The sequence below is a fragment of the Dendropsophus ebraccatus genome, chromosome 3, assembly GCF_027789765.1.
Source record: "Dendropsophus ebraccatus isolate aDenEbr1 chromosome 3, aDenEbr1.pat, whole genome shotgun sequence".
NCBI classification, from domain to species: Eukaryota; Metazoa; Chordata; class Amphibia; order Anura; family Hylidae; genus Dendropsophus; species Dendropsophus ebraccatus.
In genome coordinates, this window is record NC_091456.1 from 104,013,140 (window position 1) to 104,034,442 (window position 21,303).

A 21,303-nucleotide genomic window follows, 5' to 3' on the forward strand; every position below is an offset into this window, starting at 1 on the left:
CTAAATTTTCCCCACACTGTTATAATTAAAACAATTATTGTGAATGTATAAATAAAAAGAGACAACATGAGAATACTGAATTAGGCTATGTTCACACAACTTTTGTTTTATAAAAATCACGGCCATTGTTACCATTTGCAATAACAGCCGTGATTTATACAAAATATACATTGTATGTGAATGAAAGAAATACCGACCGGAGTGTATACATACACATAGTTTACGCTCTGGCCGGAATTCCAGCCGGCTGCACAAAAAACTGACATGTCAACAGTGGCCGCAGAGAACCTGTCGGTTCACAAAATGGAGTGTGTGGCTCTGGCCGCCCGCTCCATTGAGTGCAGCAGTGAATTGGGATGCCTCTGAATTCAGCATAAATAAAGATCATCCGGCCGGTACTGCAATCAGTAACACTGTCGGGTCACAGAACGGCTGTTGTTCTACGTAGTGGGAACCCTGCCTTATAATGGAACTTCCGGCCACAGGTTCCAAAGGCTCCCATTATAATTCAGCAAACTGCTCGTATTAGCAGTTATAGCGGATATGAAGGGGCAGTGTGTGTGCTGCTGAGTGCTTCTGACCCTTCATTCTAGTGATTGTCAGGGTCTCAGCACCCAGACCCCCACGATACACACTTCTGACATGTCACTATGACATGTCAAATGTTTTTATAAATGATACTTAGACTTTTTTCCCCAGTGAGTCCTGTTGTAGCTGCAACTGATGTCCCTGGTAGTCCTAGTTAATACACAGTGAGGTCCCTGGTAGTTGATGTTAACCCCCAGTAATGCCTCTGGTAGTTTAGTTAACCCCCAGTGATGTCCCTGGTTGTTCTAGTTAATCCCCAGTGATGTCCCTGGTAGTCATAGTTAACCCCAAGTAATGTCACTGGTAGCCCTGTCGATTTTAGATTTTGTAAGTTATAAGGACATTGACACTTTGAAGAGTCAGCAGTGTAGAGCAATGTAGTTGCGATCCCAAGAATATGCGGCCAGGATATTCCAGGTATTTCAACATCGATTCCCTGGAATATCCTAGCCGCATATTCCCGGGAGCACAACTATGCGGCCGGGATCACAGGCATGACGAGAGAGCGAACTGCTTTCGGACCAAAAGTCCGAACAGTTCGCTCATCTCTACCCCCCATAACCTATTTATCCCACCACCCTTTTGCCTTAAAGGCGTGCACACAAACACAGAAATAAATGATTTGTTTGCCCCGGTATCTCCCAGACATGTTTTCTGGATTCCTGGGAGTTCCCTTCATCACACCACAGATGTTGAAGCTCACCAGAGGCTCCTCTGATGGGCCCCGATGTCTGTGCTGTACTGCAGTCTGCGTGGGCCACAATGTCGGATTCAGGTACCTGGGGCAACCAGTGACCACCAATGGAAAAAAAAAAACGAGTAGCGACACACTGACTGGGCGAGATTCTGGACTAACCTGTATCTGCAAAAATAACTAACCGCAACTCTGGGAATGTCCTATACTTATAAAGCTCTCAGGTTATGGTAGGAGTTGTTGTTTCTGAAAGGACAACCCCTTGAGTTGTTTGTTCATTTGTACTGCAAATCCCAGCATACCCTGAGGGCTGCATTCTGTAAAGGCCCTATTACACCAATTTTTTGACAATTTTTTTTTTAAATCAAAGCCAGGAATGGATTTAAGAGGAGAAATCTCAGGCTTTCCTTTATGACCTGTTCTCTGTTTATAGTCTGTTCCTGGCTTTGGCTTCAAAAATCTGTCAGATAAATTGGTCAGATATCTGTTGGTGTATTAGGGCCCTTAGGGTCCATTCACAAAGAGAGACTATGTGACATTCCTGGCTTTTGCATGAAATCTTTGGCAGATAATCCATCAGATAATCTTTTTCTGTTTAAATGAACCCTTAGTTAATCTTGGGAGTTGTAGTGTTTGCAGCTGTTGTAGTTGGAGGCTTCTCTGTGCATTATACACTGGATGCTTTGTGGAAGTACAGAATACATAATTCTGTGGGGGCTCATTGTGTGGAAGTGACCCCAGAGCAGCACTAATAGGGGATAGAACAATATCTAATGGTAAAAAGGTATTCCACCCAAGAGGTAATACATGAAATGCTTACAAACCTAGCTGTTCTTACCAAGTCCCCTGAGTATTTTGAGCTGTCTCTCGTCTTTCTAGCTGCTGCTGTTCCTGAATTACACATTTTTCTAAACACTGGTCTAAGGCTATGTTCCTACACAGTATTTTTGCTTTGTATTTTGCAACCAAAACCAGGAGTGGATTAAAAACACAAAAAGGCTATGTTCACACACTGTTGAAATTAAGTGGATTAGTCTCCATTTAATGGAAAATAATTACCATTATTTCAAAACAATGGCCATTATTTGCAGTTAAATGACTGACATCCTTTCAATTTCAACAGTGTGTGAACACCTTTCTGTGTTTTCAATCCGCTCCTGGTTTTGGTTGCAAAATACTGAGCAAAAATACTGTGTGTGAACATAGCCTAAGTCCAAGATGGCCCCGCCCAGGAAATTGCATTTCCATCATCCAGTGCATCTCTCTGATTGATCTGTGATGTAGCAGAGCTGATGATTATGTATTTTTCTAGCAGCAATCCATGATCTAAAAAGCTACAGCAGAGGTGTGGAGCTGGCCGTCTCTGCAGTACATGAAGACTATGCTGGGAGTTGTAGTTCCTTAGCAGCTAGCAGTGATATGCTTGGCAGTCTATAAGTGCTAGCTGTATCCTCCTGAGCTCTTGCTGGCAGTTGTAATTCTTCAGCAGTAATGTATAGGGCTGTAGCCATAATATAAAGTTGGCCAGCTCTGCAGTATATGAATGCTTTTATCCTGCTGAGCACTGTGCTGGGAGTTGTAGTTCCACAGCAGCTATCAGACCAGATGAAGCAGAAAAATTAGCCTGCGAAACGGCTGTACCCACGGTCCACAGCACCCTTGGACCTGTCTCTCCCTGCCCTGAACGTACCTTCATGATGGCATCTTGAAAATAAACCACAACTGCTGCAGAAACTCTGTGAGTGCCGCTGGCTTCTATTTTCTTACTCAAAAACTTGTGCTTATTGAATGGACTCATTGAATTCTGACTCATGGTGAGCACCACTGCTATGCAGACTCCGTACTGAGGATACTCATTATACAGAGATCACAACGCTCCCCATCACATCAGGTCACTCAGCCTGTACAACACTAAAGGATATCACGGTTTCCAGATGTCAACACATCTACATGCTTGTGAATACCATAATACTGGTATTGACCAAATTCAGAAAACCAAGACCAATATTACCCATAATGCTAGTATATAAGAAATGTTATTACTGCACAATGATCACAACCATTCCCACCACATAGTGACTAATACCACCGTACCATCACTAAATAAAATCTACTGTACAAAGACCAGTATCCCACCATACACTGACCCATATAGATATAGATACCAATGGTACACAGGCTCTGTACACCATATAAGTAATTACAGCGCAATTACATCCAGTGACTGGCAGAAGGCATCTTCTATCACAGTCGCTCACTTTCCCTTTCTTCTCCATCTGGCCCGGCCATGGTGAAGACTTTCTCTGGCGATGTAGTGGCCAGTAATTTGCCTGAGGGGCCTGTCACTTCAGCTAAACCCCTTAAAGGAGAACTCCGGGAAAAATCTCATTCAGAATTATTAGATATTAGGTCAGTTATTAGAAAATATTAGATGAGTTAGCAAAGTTAAACAAATAGCTAATGTACATGTAATTATGGGAAATGCATATATAGTGTTATTTCCCTCAATTTACTAGATCAGACAGGCTTCAATTTTTCAAAAAAAAAAAAAAAAAGTGATGTCACGACCTGGGTCTATATACCTGAAGGGTCCAGCAGGGGGCACAGTAAAAGTATATGTAGTGCAATCATTCCCCCCTCCCCCTGGGCCACCTGATCGCACCAGCCCCCTCCTGTGCGGCAGGGTAAGCGCTTCTTACTTGCCTTCTAGAGATGAGCGAACCTCAAGCATGCTCGAGTCCATCCGAACCCGATCGTTCTGCATTTGATTAGCGGTGGCTGCTGAAGTTGGATAAAGCTCTAAGGTTGTCTGGAAAACATGGATACAGCCAATGACTATATAAATGTTCTCCACATAGCCTTAGGGCTTTATCCAACTTCAGCAGCCACCGCTAATCAAATGCCAAACGATCGGGTTCAGATGGACTCGAGCATACTCGAGGTTCGCTCATCTCTATTGCCTTCCTCTTTTTGTCCCTGCTGCCTCTCCCGCTGCAGTAATTCATCAGCTGGAGAGAGGTGGCAGGGACCAATACTACTGGCGCCAAATACTGCTGGGGGGACACTACCGCTTGTGGTAGGGGGAATAGGAGTGACTTTTCCCAGTTAATACACAGCCCCAAAGAAGCCCCAAACCTATTTATGGTATCTAAAAGAGAGACCAGGGGTGGGCCGTCATCAGCAAGGTATATAAGGACATTGTTTGCATATAGGGAAACCTTTTCAGTTATAGACCCTCGCGTACTCCAAACTCCAGAGTCAGTCGCGTACTCCAGAGTCAGTCTGACGGATGGCTGCGGCAAGGGGTTCTATGCCCAGGGCAAATAGGAAGAGGAACGGGGGCACCCCTGCCTAGTTCCCCAGTGGAGCATCTAGGGGCAGAGACATCTAGGTTTGTCCTGACTTGTGCAGTTGGGTTAGAGTAGAAAACCTCGATATAGGATTAGAAGGTTGGGCCTATATTACATCTGCAAAGGACCTCCCAGAGGTATGGCCACTCGACAGAGTAAAAAGTTTTATGGGAATCATGGGAAAGGACAAACCCAAATTAGAAGCCTAACCTAGCAGCATCAATGTCAAATCTTTTTCTTTCAAATTAACTGGTGTCAGAAAGTTATATAGATTTGTAATTTACTTCTATAAAAAAATCTCCAGTCTTCCCATACTTAGAAGCTGCTATATGTCCTGCAGGAAATGTTGTTTTATTTACATTCAGATACAGTGCTCTCTGCTGACATCTCTGGTCGCGATAAGAACTGTCCAGAGAAGGAGAGATTTTCTATGGGAATCCCTATAGAAAACCTCTCCTGCTCTGGACAGTTCCTGTCTCGGCCAGAGATGTCAGCAGAGGGAACTGCATCTGAATGTAAATAAAACAACATTTCCTGCAGAACATACAGCAGCTTCTAAGTATGGGAAGACTTGAGATTTTTTAGTAGAAGTAAATTACAAATCTATATAACTTTCTGACACCAGTTGATTTGAAAGAAAAAGGTTTTCGCTGGATAATCCCTTTAGGAAACAACCTTCTGACACTAATGTCCGTGGCCTTGCAAGGCATGAACCCAGTTTAATTTGGGTGTACCAGATGGGAGATAGTCCTATGAAGCCTGGTAGAAAAAAATCTTCGCCAGGATCTTAATGTCAGAATTGAGGAGGGAAATGGGCAATAGGAATTGGGAAGGGAGGGATCTTTATCAGGTTTAGGAATTACAACTATAAGGGCTTCTTGCATACTAGCAGGGAGAGACCCTCTCTCAAGCGCCCCATTGAAAAGGCTAACAACAATAGGACTAAGCTGCTCAGCCTGTGCTTTGTATCAATCATTCACAAGACGGTCGAGACCCGGAGTTCTTGATAACCTCCTCCAAGGAAATCGAGACTTCAAGCAAGGCAGATTGCTCTGCAGATACTGTAGCTTTCAGAGAGTGAAGAAGTTAAGAATGGCTGGTATGTACACCCTGTCAGGCCAAAGACGTTAATCGTACAGTGCACTCAATGGAGAGAAAAAATAGATATGGCCGCACATCACAATGCTTATGACTGACCATCTGCTTCTCAGCAACATTTACTACTAACCTTATAAGCTATTTACATTTTGATCAAAAGGCATAAGCCCACACACCACGTCAAGGTCCATGATAAAGTGTGGGTCTTTAACTTAAAAATGGCACAGCCCCATGCAGCGGCCACAAAGACAACAACTGCGCCACGGGAGGGAGCAGCCCAGTTGCCCAGCAGCCCCAGTGCTGCCAAATGTAGCCCGCCTAGGCCACATCACCTACAATGGAGACTAGCACCACAAAAACAAGAAGAAGCAGATAGAAAGAAATAAACTCATACCTTGTACTCTCAGCCAAAATTTACAGAACCAATTAAGTTCGAGAACCAAGGTACCACTGTATAAGAGAATGAGGCTATAATGGCTTGATAGAGAGCAGTGACTGTCCACGAGCTAGCTGGTCCAAGCCTACAGCAAAGAGCAGAAAGAAGGCTGGAGATTGCTGTAGCCTGCATCCTCTGCATCCTGGTGCGGTATAGCCTCAGGGAAGATCACAGATAGAAAGGGAGGGAAGCCACACGCTCCAACAGTCTGGCCCCAGAGCACCCAGAGACAAAGCAGCTAAGGTGACCTCAGTATCAGGAGAAGTTATCAGGATTTTTGGTCCGGATGGCGGAAGCTCCCTAAGAAGACGTCTTCTCAGCCTGCCATAAAAGCCATGCCCCTCTTGTGACATATTCTACTTCATATTACTGGTAAATTGGAGTTGATACTTATAGCGTATCTACATGAAAATAATGTAAAAAATTGTGAACAATTGCATTTTTCTGACTTTGAAAGTTTCTACTTGTAAGGAAAATAGTTACTAGACTAGACACTCTAAGTGAAAATAGTATTTATATTTATAATAATAAAAAGTATCTTACAAGTATAATTTAGTAGATACAGGGATTTGTCTATGTATGTGGGACTTGGTTTTAACGTAATTTTATTGTGTCACGGACCACGCAGGCCAAGCCCGGCCGTGACAAGAGGGAGGGGAACCGAACCAAAAGGGGGAGAAATAACTAAACCAAAGACCAAAAGGGGGGGAGAAGACAAGACGAGGGGATCTGAGGAATTTGGGAGCTTTGGGTTCCCCTGGGTTGCACTAGCCCTATAGGCCGATTCACCTCACACACTCATATTTTACTTCCTATTTCCAGGCCGTAACTCGAGCGGAAATCGCCACCTGACGCCTTCCTCACACCCAGACACCAGGCACCCACTTTGCCACGAACACTGCCTGCTTGCTGGCCAACACAAACACGAACCTTCGCTGTGTCTGGACCCTCAGTCGCTGTCATAAACGTGACCCACCGACCACTTCCAGACACACACCCACGAAGCACGCACACAAAACTTTGCTATGTTGGGACATACACGTGGCCCACCAGCTGCTGCCAGAAACCCAAACACAACATAGATACACAACTTTGCTGACACCACCCTATCTGTTACGTTACTGGGGAGACAGGGAACCCCAAAAGTGTTCCACTCGCAAGCAGACACACCCACACGGTAGAGTAAGCCACCCGGTCATACAATATACGGTCACACAGCGCACATGCACTCTTCACGGAGCTAACTAGGTTTGTTTTAGGGTACAAGACAAACCATCAAACTTTTAGGTTTAATGCATTAAAATGGACAGTACTTTGGTTAAAAAAAGATGGTTAACAAAAGACAGACACTTCAAACAATGAAAATAAAAGGGATACTGTTGGTGTTCCCCAAGGATCTGTACTTGGGCCTCTTCTCTTCTCCATCTATACTTCTGGCCTGGGACATATCATAGAATCCCACAGCTTCAGGTACCACCTCTACGCCAATGACTCCCAGATCTCTCTGGTCCGGATGTCACCTCTTTGCTATCCAGGAATCCAGAGTGTCTATCGGCTATATCTTGCTTCTCCTCCTGCTTTCTAAAACTCAACATGGACAAAACAGAACTAATCATCTTTCCCTCATCTCGCTCCACCCCACCGTCTTATCTGTCAATCACTATCAATGGCTGCACTCTGTTCCCTGTCCCCCAAGTCCGCTGCCTTGGGGTCACCTTTGACTCTGCCCTGTCTTTTAGACCACATATTCAGGCCCTGACCACCTTCTGCCGCCTTTACCTCAAAAACATTTCCAGAATCTGCTCTTTTCTCACCCCTGATTCCACAAAACTGCTGGTACATGCTCTCATTATCTTCCGCTTAGATGGAAGGCCAGAGAGGAGTATGTTACAGTAATCCAACTCCCTTGCTCCCCTACAGTCTATCCTTAACTCTGCTGCCCCACTAATACACCTTTCTCCTCACTTCACCTCTGCCTCTCCCCTCTGCCAATCCCTTCACTGGCACTCCATTGTCCAATTTATTCACTTTAAACTGTTGGCCATGACGTACAAGGCCATCCACAATCTGTCCCCTCCATACATCTCTGACCTTACATCCCGCTACCGACCCTCACGCAACCTTCGATCCTCCAGTGACCTCCTCTTGCGCTCCCCCCTTGTTCCTACTTCACACAAATGCCTCCAAGACTTTGCCCGAGCCTCCCCCATACTCTGGAACTCACTACCCTGACACATCTGGCTCTTATCCACCATCAAGTCCTTCAAAAGTAACCTGAAAACCCATCTCTTCAAACTAGGCTACAACCTGTCAGGAATGTGCAGTAAGCCTGGTGTGAACTGGGCCTGTTTTTACCTTTTGTCTGACACACCCACTTTTCTTGCAGCCTCCTGGCAATACACTGCTCACTGCTAGCCTTGATCGCTGCAGCTGAGCAGTGTTTTTGATTGACCGATGCCTCTACCTGTCCGGAACCTTGAGGATCAGAGCATCGGTCCAATGGGGATCCAGACCAGGCTCTTGATCCTCATAAATGAATGCAGAGCCAGTTTTTCTCTGCTGGCAATTAAGGTTCATACCCTGATCCCAGCTCCCCCTGTCTATTCCTGCGATCCCTATTCCTAATTCCTCTGCTTGCTTTACTCATTACTTGACCTCCCGTCTGACCTTTGACTATTCGTTTGATCTCCGATTTTGTACTGCGTTGCCCGTTTGGTTCTGACTTGGCTTGTTGACTTCCCTTTATTGTTTTTGTCTGTCTGTTTTGTTCTGTGTTTCACTTATTCAGTATAGGGAACGTTATTGTGGTTGTCCACGGCTGCCTAGGGCCAATTGAGGCAAGTAGGTGGGTACAGAGGGTGGGTTCAGGCTCAGGGCCCACTGTCTTGTCTTGTCCCTACCTCCCCGTTCCTGACACAATCTACAATAATTCTGCATCACACTTGACTGGCTGCACTTTACCTCCTGTCTCTCTCCTCGTACCTTTATAGATTGTAAGCCCTCGCGGGAAGGGTCCTCTTCCCCCATGTACCAGTCTGCCATTTTCCTTCATGCAATGTGTTTTTGATATTGTTCCTGTTTGTTACCCCCTATCTCTTGTATAGCGTTCTGGAATTAAGGGCGCTCTATAAATAAATAATAGTAATTGTAGTCCAGAATCGGATGACATCAGAAGCACTTTATATTGGTGGTGGGTTTCACGATCAGGATGCGCTTGACAAAGGAGGAATGGCCTCCGAAACGTTGCATAATGGCGCTACCATCTGGCCTCCCATCTGCAGAAGAGGTCTCTGCCGCTTAATGGATACTTGGTCTGTAGCAGTGTCCATGCTAAGCATAAGGGCGGAGCCCCTTTAAAGTGTTCTCACTCATGGGTGTCGGTGTATTGGACTTTTGAGGTTTGATGAAATGTAAATTGTGATGACTTATGACAAGAAATTTAATACTATTTAAGAAGCATTTGAGAAACACATCTACGTGTCAGTGATTTTATTTATACTGTGAAAATGGTTATGTCACATAAATTAATAGCATTAGCAATATCTCTACTTTTTGTTGGCAGCATTTATTAACCTTGCTTTCAATTTTTTTAAGACAATAGGAAGCTTAACCTCTTAAGGACATAGGACGTACCGGTACGTCCTATGTCCTCACTTGCACTTCAAAGCGGGGCCGCGCGGCGGCCCCGCTTTGAAGTGCCGCGTGTAGCCCGGGACTGCCGCTATTAGCGGGCACGGTCTGATCGCCGTGCCTGCTAATTAGCTAATCGGAGGCAGCTGTCAAAGTTGACAGCTGCCTCTGATTACCGGAGGCAACGTTTCCCTGGTGTCTAGTGGGGGAGATCGCTCCTCCGGGACCTTGTCCCGGAGGAGCGATCTCCGTTACTGATGCCGGCCGGGGACGCGTCCAAGATGGCGCCGTCCTCGGCTCGGCACTCGTTTACTTCCGGCTGCAGCAGCCGAAAGCAAACGAGTGCCAATCTCATGGATCTCTGCAGCATATCTATGCTGCAGAGATCTCAATGAGAGATCCAAGTGTATATACTAGAAGTCCCCCATGGGGGCTTCTAGTATATGTGTAAAAAAAAAAAAAAAGTGTTGTTAATAGTAAAAAGCCCCCTCCCCTAATAAAAGTCTGAATCACCCCCCTTTTCCCAGGTTTTAAATAAAAGTAAACAAATAAATAAATAAATAAACATGTTTGCTATCGCCGCGTGCGTAATCGCCCGAACTATTAATTAATCACATTCCTGATCTCGTACGGTAAACGGCGTCAGCGCAAAAAAATCCCAAAGTGCAAAATTGCGCATTTTTGGTCGCATCAAATCCAGAAAAAATGTAATAAAAAGCGATCAAAAAGACGTATATGGGCAATCAAGGTACCTATAGAAAGAACACATCATGGCGCAAAAAATGACACCTCGCACAGCCCCATAGACCAAAGGATAAAAGCGCTATAAGCCTGGGACTGGAGCGATTTTAAGGAACGTATATTGGTTAACAACGGTTTGAATTTTTTACAGGCCATCAGATACAATATAAGTTATACATGTTATATATCGTTTTAATCGTAACGACTTGAGGAACATATATAACAAGTCAGTTTTACCCCAGGGTGAATGGCGTAAAAACACATTTCCCCCAAATAAAAGAAATGCGTTTTTTTTTTCAATTTCACCACACTTCGAATTTTTTTCTGGTTTCGCAGTGTACTTAATGCAAAAATTCAGCCTGTAATTGCAAAGTACAATTAGTGACACAAAAAATAAGGGGTCATGTGGGTTTCTAGGTGGAAAAATGCAAGTGCTATGACCTTTTAAACACAAGGAGGAAAAACCGAAAACGTAAAAACGAAAATGGGCCTTAAAGGGTTAAAAGTTTAGCAGCAATTTTTCAAATTTTCACAAAAATGTCAAAATCAGATTTTTTTTTTTTAGGGACCAGTTCAAGTTTGAAGTGTATTTGAGGGGACTGTATATTAGGAAGCCCCGCAAGGCACCCTATTTTAGAAACTGCAACCCCCAAGCTTTTCAAAATCACATCCAGAAAGTTTTTTTACCCTTTAGGTGAGTCACAGAAATAAAAGCTAGCTGTGTAAGAAAATTGAAAATGTTAACTTTATATTTTTCATAATAAAAAACTACTACCAGAGAAATGCACCACAATATTTATTGCCCTGTTTCTCCAGTTTATAAAAATATGTGGTCATATCAGTTTATAAATATGTGGTCATATTGCTCTATTTGACGCAACCACAAGCCTCAGATATAAAAGAACGCCTATAAAATTTTGGCGCCATTACATTTGGTCATTTTTAACTGTACCACTTCAGGTTGGCAGAGGCTCTGGGGTGCCAAAACATAACAAACACCCCTAAAGGGACACCATTTATAAAACTACACCCCCCAAGGAATGTAACAGGGAGTGCGGTGAGCGATTTGGACCCCACAGGTGTTTTACAGATTCTCCGAATAATGTACAATAAAAATGAAAAATTACATTTGTTATACTCATTATTATACTAATCTTACATTTTTCATTTTTACAAGGGGTTTAAAAAAAAAAAAAAAAAACACAAAGGGAGACATTTATTAAGTCCAGCGTTTTTTTTTCTGCCGGGCTTAAAAATGTTCCAGCAGCGCCAACAGTACACAGATTTATGTAGAGGTTTACTGCTTCTACATAAATCCTGAGCGCATGGAGGGAAACCTACGCCAGCTCTGAGCTGGCGTAGATTTCCGAATCAAAAATTCTGTGGACCTAGAGTCTGCGCCGTTCCGCCCCCACCCCACTCCCCCTGGCGCACGCGGCGTAAACTGGGTAAATGCGAAGATTTTATTCACAAACCAGGCTTTTGCGAATAAATTCATTTGCATCTGCCCGTTTTATGCCAGAAAATAGAACTTTTAACGTTGATAAATCCACCCCAAAATGTGTAGCACAGTTTCTCCCGAATGTGGAAATACCTTACATGTGACATGGCATTCACCATTCATTCTAGCCAAGCCCAGCCTCCAAAATTCAAATGGCGCTCCTTCTCCTTGGAGGCTTGCCCTGCGCAAATGGCGCTTTATATCCACATGTGGGGTATTTCTGTACTAGTGGGAAATTGCTCTACACATTTTTTTCCCATTTTTTTTAACTCCCTTATGAAAATGAGAAATTCAAGGTTACACCAACATTTTAGTGCAAAAATTTAATTTTTCAATTTCACGCCACATTGTTCCATATATGTGCCAGTGGGGTCCAAATGCTCAGTACACCCCTTGTTAGATATCTTGTGAGGTATACTTTCCAGAATGGTGTCACTTGTGGGGGGTTTCCATTGTCTTGGCAACAGGGGCTTTGTAAATGCAACATGGCCCTCGAAATCCATTCCAGCCAAATCCAGATGGCGCTTCTTCCCCTTGAAGGCTTGCTTTGCAGCCACATGGCACTTAAAGGGGTATTACCCCCAAGAGCCAAAAAAATAAAATGCCCCTAAACCTAGCTGGTCTCACTCACCAAGTCCCCCTGAGTATTTTGAGCCATCTCCTGTCTTTCTAGCTGCTGCCGTTCCTTTTTCTAAAGGCGCTGGAAGGGAAGCTAAAATTATTATGTTAATTTGTTTTCCCTGAGACCCATTGGCATCACAACATATGGGGTAAATTCGCCCCTGCGAGCCCCTGGGACGAAGGGGATATTTAATGAAAAAATAATAATTAAGTTTTAATCCCCTCCTCCATGAGGTATAAATAGGCTCCACCTCCCCCTAGACCTCAGTCCAATTATAAAGAAACATAAAACACAGGGAGGGAGTCTTGTGATGCCAATGGGTCTCAGGGAAAACAAATTAACATAATAATTTTAGCTTCCCTTACGTCCCATTAGCATCACAACATATGGGGAATTAGCAAGCATTATCCCCAATGGGTGGGTTATTTATCACATCCGCATTAAGAACAGATCTTGCAAAGGTTGTTCTTAACAAGAAAGAAGTATCCAGCCTGAAATATCTCATAATAGCTCTAATAGAGTGAGCCCTGGTAAATTCTGGTGGATCCAGATCTGCAGAAGAGTAACATAAGGCAATGGAGTCACAGATCCATCTGGATATTGAAGGTTTTGAAGCCTTCCTCCTTTTATTCTTTCCTGCGAAAGGGATAAAGAAATTCTCGTCTTTACGAAAATCACCTACTCTATGTAGATAGATCTTGATAGCTCTGGATACGTCCAATAAAGATCCAAGTCTTTTTCAGATGATCCAGTAGGAGAAAATACAGGCAATACTATAGGCTGGTTGATGTTGGCAAAAGAAGCCACCTTAGGCAGGAATCCTGGAAGGAACCTAAGGATAACCTTGTCTTGGGAAAAAATCACGTATGGAGGTGCGGAGTCAAGGGCTTGAAGTTCTCCAACTCTCCTAGCAGAGGTAATGGCTAGTAAAAGAGAAACTTTTAATGTTAACTTGAAGTCTACGTCCTCCCACGGCTCAAAGGGAGGAAGACACAGGCGTCTCAACACAAAGGATAAGTCCCATGGGTCTACCTGCTTTACCAGGTTAGGCCTAGTCTAGCCTTAACAAAATTCTTTACCTCCAAGATCTGAAAAAAACGAGACTTTAGGTGTGCAGAGATGGCTGCTATGACGGAACTAGGTTTTAATCCTTTATAGAAGCCTTCCTGTAAAAACTCCAATGACTGTGGAGTAGAAGGTTTAAGTCCATCAATACTCCTGCTCGCACAACAATTTAGAAAAATCTTCCAAATACGTGCATAAGATTTATTTGTAGTACTACTACGAGCGTGAGAAAGGGTATACTATACCTTCTCAGAAAAACTAGAGTCTAATACGGTCCTCTCAGTCTCCAAGCTGTCAAGCTGAGGCTGGAAAGATTCCTGCATAGATGTTGACCCTGGGATATTAAATCCGGATGCAGAGGTAACCTCCAAAATTCCCCTCTGCTCATATTCATGGGCAGGGTGAACCATGACCTCTTCGGCCAGAAGGGAGTTATTATTATTATTACTGACGACTGATCTAGACTGATCTTCGTCAAACTCTGGGAATCATGGCTATGGGAGGAAAGATATACGCCAGCTGGTATGTCCATGGTATTGTCATTGAGTCCACTACCATGGGATTGTCTGCCCTGTAAAGGGAACAGAAATTCCTCAGTTTGGCATTGCTTGCTGGTGCCATGAGGTCTCTCTGAGGAAGCCCCCACCTATGGGTTAACTGAATGAACACTCTCCTTGAGAGAGACCATTTCCCCGGAAATGTCAGGCCTCGACTCAGTCGATCCGCCAATGTATTGTCGACACCCCTGATATGAATCTCAGAGAGTCTGGTTATTCTGGTTTCTGCCCAACAGAAAATCTTCTCTACTTCCCTGAGGAGAGAAGGGGATCTGGTACCTCCCTGTTTAGGTACGCCACACAGGCCATGTCGTCCATCCGGATTCTGACTGCTCTCTGTACAATAAGAGGAGAAAAAATGAAGAAGAGCTAGGTAAATTGCTCTGAGCTCCCTCACGTTGGAGGGCAGAGCGGATTCCTGTTGACTCCAAGATGAGCTCCCCAACCTGTTCCTGAAGCATCTGTCGTGATGGTTACCCAGTGTGGTTCTGAAATTAAAACTCCATGTTTGACTTGTCACCACATTAGAGAATGTTTTGTTTGAGTCGATAGAACATGCATCGCATCCAAGTCCTTCAGTCCTCGGTTCCGTACGGTTAGTGCTTCTCTCTGAAGAAATCTCATGTGCCATAACGCCCATGTCACCACGTCCGCAGCTGAGGCAAGGAGCCCTAGAAAGCGCATTAATGTTTTTACGGATACCTGACAAGGAGAAATTAGGAATTAAGTCTGATTTCTCTATGTTCATGAGCCAACCTAATTGTTGAAGTATGTCCTGGACATAGTTCAACTGAACTCTCAGAAGATCCTGAGTCTGAGTCATAATCAACCAATCGTCCAGGTACGGGATAATCCTTATCCCCTGTAAATGGAAGCGTACCATCATGGTGGCACTACCTTTGTGAAAACAAAGGGTGCGGAGGTATTCCGAATGGAAGGACTTTGAATTGCAAGTGTCTTACCTTCCCCTGGATTTGGATGGCGATTCTTAAAAATCTCCTGTGAGCCTTCAAAATCGGTACATGAAGATATGCATCCTGTAGATCTATGGTGAACATAAAATCTCCCTCCTGGAGGATAGATTTTACCGTTCTTATGTTCTCCATGTGGAACGTCTTCTTTTCGATGCACCTGTTGAGATATCGCAAATCTATAATAAGCCTCCACTTTCCGGATGGCTTCGGCACTAGAAACACTGGGGAGTAAACTCCCTGACCGATCTCGGATAGAGAAACATCCTCTAGAGCCTCTATGGTAAGGAGGTGACGAATTTCTGTCTCAAGGACTAAGTGTCTTTCTGGCTTAAGATTTCTTGACAGAAGAAATCTTGGATGAGGAAGAGATGATAAATGAAGGACATAACCATTTTGAATAATATTTAACACCCAGTGATCTTTTCTTAATTCTTCCCAGGCACGGAGAAACAAACTCAGACGTCCCCCCACTGGACTGCTTCTGGTGTCAGAAGTCTGGTTTCTTGTTGGTGTCCTTATTCTGCTGCTTCCCGGAACCTCTTCTGGAATAGTTTCTTCCTCGACCTCCGTACTGGTATCTCCTTTTGCCTCGCTGAGGAGATTTTGCTCTGCGAAAGGAATCACAGCTTTTATAGGACAATGGTAGTGACTTCCACTCCATTAATTTATCCAGCTCAGAGCCAAACAGCCTACCTGGCTAGAACTCCATATTACAGAGCTGAATTTTGGAGTTAGCATCTCCAACCCAGGGTTTTAACCATAGCGCCCTTCGGCAGCGGTCGAGAGCGCCCTAGTTTTTTTACGCTAACCTGGTTCCCTGAGATGCAGCATCGCAGAGGAAGTCAATGGCCATAATGACCTTTTTTAAAGGAGCGAAGGACCTTGTCCCTGCTTGCTCCACCTTCCAAATTTTCCTGGACCTTGGCCAGCCATCTTCTTAGGCTTCTAGAAACCTCAAAAGAAGATATGGAGACTGTCCCTTGGGCTGCCGCTGCCGTATATAATCTCTTGAGGGCTACCTCCACCCTTCTATCCATCGGATCCTTAAGATTGGATCCGTCCTCCGCAGGCAGCACAGTACGTTTCGACAGTTTGGCTATGGCCGGGTCCACCTTTGGAGGCTCAATCCAGTCCTTACATTGTTCTTCCTTGAGAACATATAAGGTCTTAAACCTCTTGCTCAAAACCGGAGCCTTTTCCGTTTCCTTCCATTCCGCCTGAAACATAGACAATGAAATCTTTCCAACAGAAAAAGCCCTAGGCTTTTTTGAGGAGGATGAACCCTTATCCTCTTCTATTTCCTCAGGGTGTATTTCAGCTTGCACAGCTTTGCGGAGCTTGTAAATTCTAACAGCTGTGAAATACCCCTTGAATAATTCTTTCTCATCTTCAGAAGTAGGAGAGGATTCAGAAGAAGAGGATGACTTAACTTCATCAATCACAGTAAATTCAGACCCTGGGAGTAGAGGGAAAAATACTCCGTTTGGTCTTTATCTTAAGATACGGGCGTCGATTCTCATTAGCCGCTAAAGTCTTTGCACATAGTCCTTGACCCATACAACCACATCCTGAACATCAGGCTCCTCATAGGTTTAGGTCTGCATGAAGGACAGCGTACTGAAACACATAGGCATTCATAAATATTTTTATGAAAGAAAGGATGAATCTTATCTGGGAAAAATGAGCCACCTACGGTATCCATAGCCGTCAGGTAGTAGAGTCTCACACTCTGCACATGAAGTGCTTCCTTAGAAGGTCTTTTGCCAGCAGCAGGACTGGTCTCCATTTCAGATATTTTTAAGTATATAGAAGAGAGATCACAGCACTTTGCACTCAGATGATTTCTATTAGATCCGGATGAGCCACAGAAAATCCTTCCAGAGGAAGACAGCCAGACCTAGAGGTAGCAACAGCTTACCTTCTGCCTTATAAATGAACAACAGCTAATCCGGCGTGCAGAGAGCGTGTGCGCCGCTGCCGGCCCCCGGAAGTGACATCTCGCCGACGCCACAGTGCTGAAACGCACGCAGCGCCGATGCGTTCCACAGTCAAACGCAACCGGAAGAGACGCCAGCGGCTCGGTGACACGCAGAGTGCGTTCCAAGACGCACTAGGTAAGAAAAACTTAAAAGCTAAGACCTGCAGAAGCAAATATTAGGATACTACCTGGACACCGGCTCCAGCGGCATCCCAGCAATCATTACCTGGAGAGAAAACCTGAATGCAACAGGTAAACAAAGCATAAAAACGGAGGAGGGACAAAGTCAGGGCTGGCCTTAGGGTAGATGGCGCCCTGTGCGAAATTTGCTTTCAGCGCCCCCCCCCCCTCAAGTACCCCCAATCCCAATAAATACATAGTTATAATATTGTTGACAAAACTATTACCACTACACAGTGAATACATATTGCCTCCATACTACAGCTGAACATTACCAATGATACCACTACATAATGCCGCCACACTATGACCACTATCACTACCTCTACAGACCCTATAACAGAGTGCAGTTGCATCCAGTGACTCTGACATCTTCTCTTTTCTTTTTCCTCTCCATCCAGCCCAGGCCATCTTGAATTTTTCTCCTCGCTATAAAGTCTCTCTCCAGAATCTGCCAGAGAAATAGTTTAGGCTCCTTGTTCTAGTTCTTCTATACAGTATAGACTACTCTGTAAACTCTCTGTAATATAGCCCCCTTATGTGTAGCATCCCCATAAATAGCCCCCTCATATGCAGCATCCTCATATACACTCACCGGCCACTTTATTAGGTACACCATGCTAGTAACGGGTTGGACCCCCTTTTGCCTTCAGAACTGCCTCAATTCTTCGTGGCATAGATTCAACAAGGTGCTGGAAGCATTCCTCAAAGATTTTGGTCCATATTGACATGATGGCATCACACAGTTGCCACAGATTTGTCGGCTGCACATCCATGATGCGAATCTCCCGTTCCACCACATCCCAAAGATGCTCTATTGGATTGAGATCTGGTCACTGTGGAGGCCATTTGAGTACAGTGAACTCATTGTCATGTTCAAGAAACCAGTCTGAGATGATTCTAGCTTTATGACATGGTGCATTATCCTGCTGAAAGTAGCCATCAGATGTTGGGTACATTGTGGTCATAAAGGGATGGACATGGTCAGCAACAATACTCAGGTAGGCTGTGGCGTTGCAACGATGCTCAATTGGTACCAAGGGGCCCAAAGAGTGCCAAGAAAATATTCCCCACACCATGACACCACCACCACCAGCCTGAACCGTTGATACAAGGCAGGATGGATCCATGCTTTCATGTTGTTGACGCCAAATTCTGACCCTACCATCCGAATGTCGCAGCAGAAATCGACCCCCCTTGTGCAGCATCCCCATATAGTGAATCCCACCCACTAATGCAGTGTCCCCCATAAAAAGAGAAATAAAAAAATACTTACACTCCCCAGCAGATACTTTCTTCTCCATGAGCTCTGGTCCCCAGAGGCTAATCAGAGAGCCAGGGAAGTAGCTAGGATTCATGGGGGCCCCATAAAAATAAAAATGATGGGGTCCCATAAATCTTATAGGCCCCCCCTCCCAATACACATACTCACTTGGCCCGCATAGTCCCCTGGCGTTCCTTCATTCTCCCAGCTCCCTAGCACAGGAGTGCTGTCACGCCAGGGAGCTAAGAGAAAAAACGCCAGAGGACTGCCCTGGGCCAGGTGAGTACGTGTGTGCATGGGGAGGCTTGGATCTGGGGCATGCAGCTCTGAAGTCCCAAAGTGAGCTAGAACAAGGTGTCCGACGAACCCCCCAAAGCTTGGGCTGACACTGAAACTGCACAAATATTCCACCATTGTATACACCCACACAAAGGCATATTACAGAGACACACAAATATGCACACACAATAGACTTTACATACAGTATATACAGCCAATCATACTAACATACTAGACACATTACATAAAATACACAATAGATGGGTGCACACACACATTACATAGATGCACAAGTATGCAAACACACAAAAATTACACAGATATAACATATGCAGATTACATATAAATATACACACATCTATAGTACTAACACTCATAGACACATGATGACACACATGCACCAACACATAGACATTGTACAGATATGCACACTCACAGGCTGCTTTTTTATCAAGGACAGGGAACTGCAGGGGATCTTCACATCTCCTCTTCTTCCAGCCTGGACCGTGCAGCCCCTTCCCCTCCTCACCGACTACAGAGCTGTATACCGGAGGGGTCACTGCAGGGGAAGGGGGGTCAGGAAAGAGGAGGGGGCCCTGCTGATGCTCTCTGAATCTTGCTGCCTGTTCTGTGTGGAGGGGGCACCAGCTAACAGGAAGACAGCTAAGCCTGTTTGTTCCTGGCCTGTGAGGTAATAACAACCTGTGCACAGAGACTGCAGGGGAGGGACAGGCCCCCGGATCTTAGTTCAGGCAAAGAGCTGCCCTGCTGCCCTGCAAAGGACCCCATCTTTTAATAAATATTAATGATATGTGAAAGGCAGCAGCGCCCTGACAGTCCTACTGCTTATACTGCCCTGCTATCAAAGCTAGATCCATGGAGGCAGACCAGCTTTGCCTTCATGGATCTAGCTTTTCCTCATGCTTCTAGTTAACAGGGTCAGCACAGCAGCCGGCCCCAGCGCCCCCCTTTGTTTACTGGAGTGAGACGCCCTGTGCAGTGGCTCTGGTCGCACACCCCTAAAGCCGGCCCTGGACAAAGTCCCCTAGGGCTACCAGCAACAAAGTAAAAAAAAGACTGAGGGGATTAAAGAGAAGGGGATTAAAATTTAATTGTTATTTTTTCATTAAATATTCCTTGGTCCCAGGGGCTCGCAGGGGCGAATTTACCCCATATGTTGTGATGCCAATGGGACGTAAGGGAAACTAGATTTCCCATCATGCATTGCTTCTCCCTGATGACGATGCAGCAGAGCCGATGATGTTGTAGCAGAGACAATGATGCAGCAGGGATGCTGGTAGCCGATGATGGTGAGGTGTGGAGGGGGAGATTGGGAGGTTGCTGGCGGCTAACGGGATGTCAGGGTGCTCGGGACTCCGGTGCTCGAGGCAGGGTTGTGCTAAAGCACCAGCGCCCCCTACTGTAACATTAATGCACGACAATCTCAGCCCATTCACAACATAGACAGTCACTCAGCTTTCCCACACTCCTGGATGGCACATATATAGTCACATATATAGTGAAGGGGGTATTACTATAGAAAGCTCTGCAAGTCACATATCAGTGACAGGGGTGTTGGAGCCGGCTGATGCACTGGGGGGGCTTGTTGGGGCCGCAGCTAATGCGCTCCGGAGCTGAGGGCGTCAGGATGCACTCCTGGAGTAGGGGGTGTCGGGCTGCAGCGGACGTGAACTACGGGGGGAGGGGGTTTGGGGCTGTGTTGGCGGCCACCAGGTGAGATGGAGGGGAGCAGGGGAATGTGCCACCCTCGGTATTTCCCTCGGCCCCCTCCTCCCTGGTCCCAGCAAAAAAGTGCCCCCCCCCCCCCCCGTCCCAGCAAAAAAGTACCCCTTTAAGGAGTACCCCTTTAATGGCAAATAATTGCCGTTATTTTAACATTTTAATTGTGTGAACATAACCTTTCTATGTTTTTAATCCACTCCTGGTTTTGGTTGCAAAATACTGAGCAAAAATACAGTGTGGGAACATAGCCTGAAAATAAGCGACAGCAGCAGCTAAATTGCCCTTACTTTGACACAGTGGTAACATAGCCTAAAGGGTTAATAGGTGATGCCAGTCAAGCTTAAACCCTCACATCCATGCATTACCATACATCAGAGTACATACACATTCGCAAGTCTAATGTACAACACACAGGGGGCCATGTTAAGTTAACGGCTCAGGAGACGAGCAGCCTAGGGAGCGGCCTGAGGGCAGGTGTCCTATAACGACAGCGTCACGCTCCTCCGAACCATGCCGTTACACAGCCTCAAGCTGATTGGCCTCCTCGTGAGGATGTCAGTGTTGACCACGCCCCATCCTAGTCATAAGTCTATGAGCAGCCGG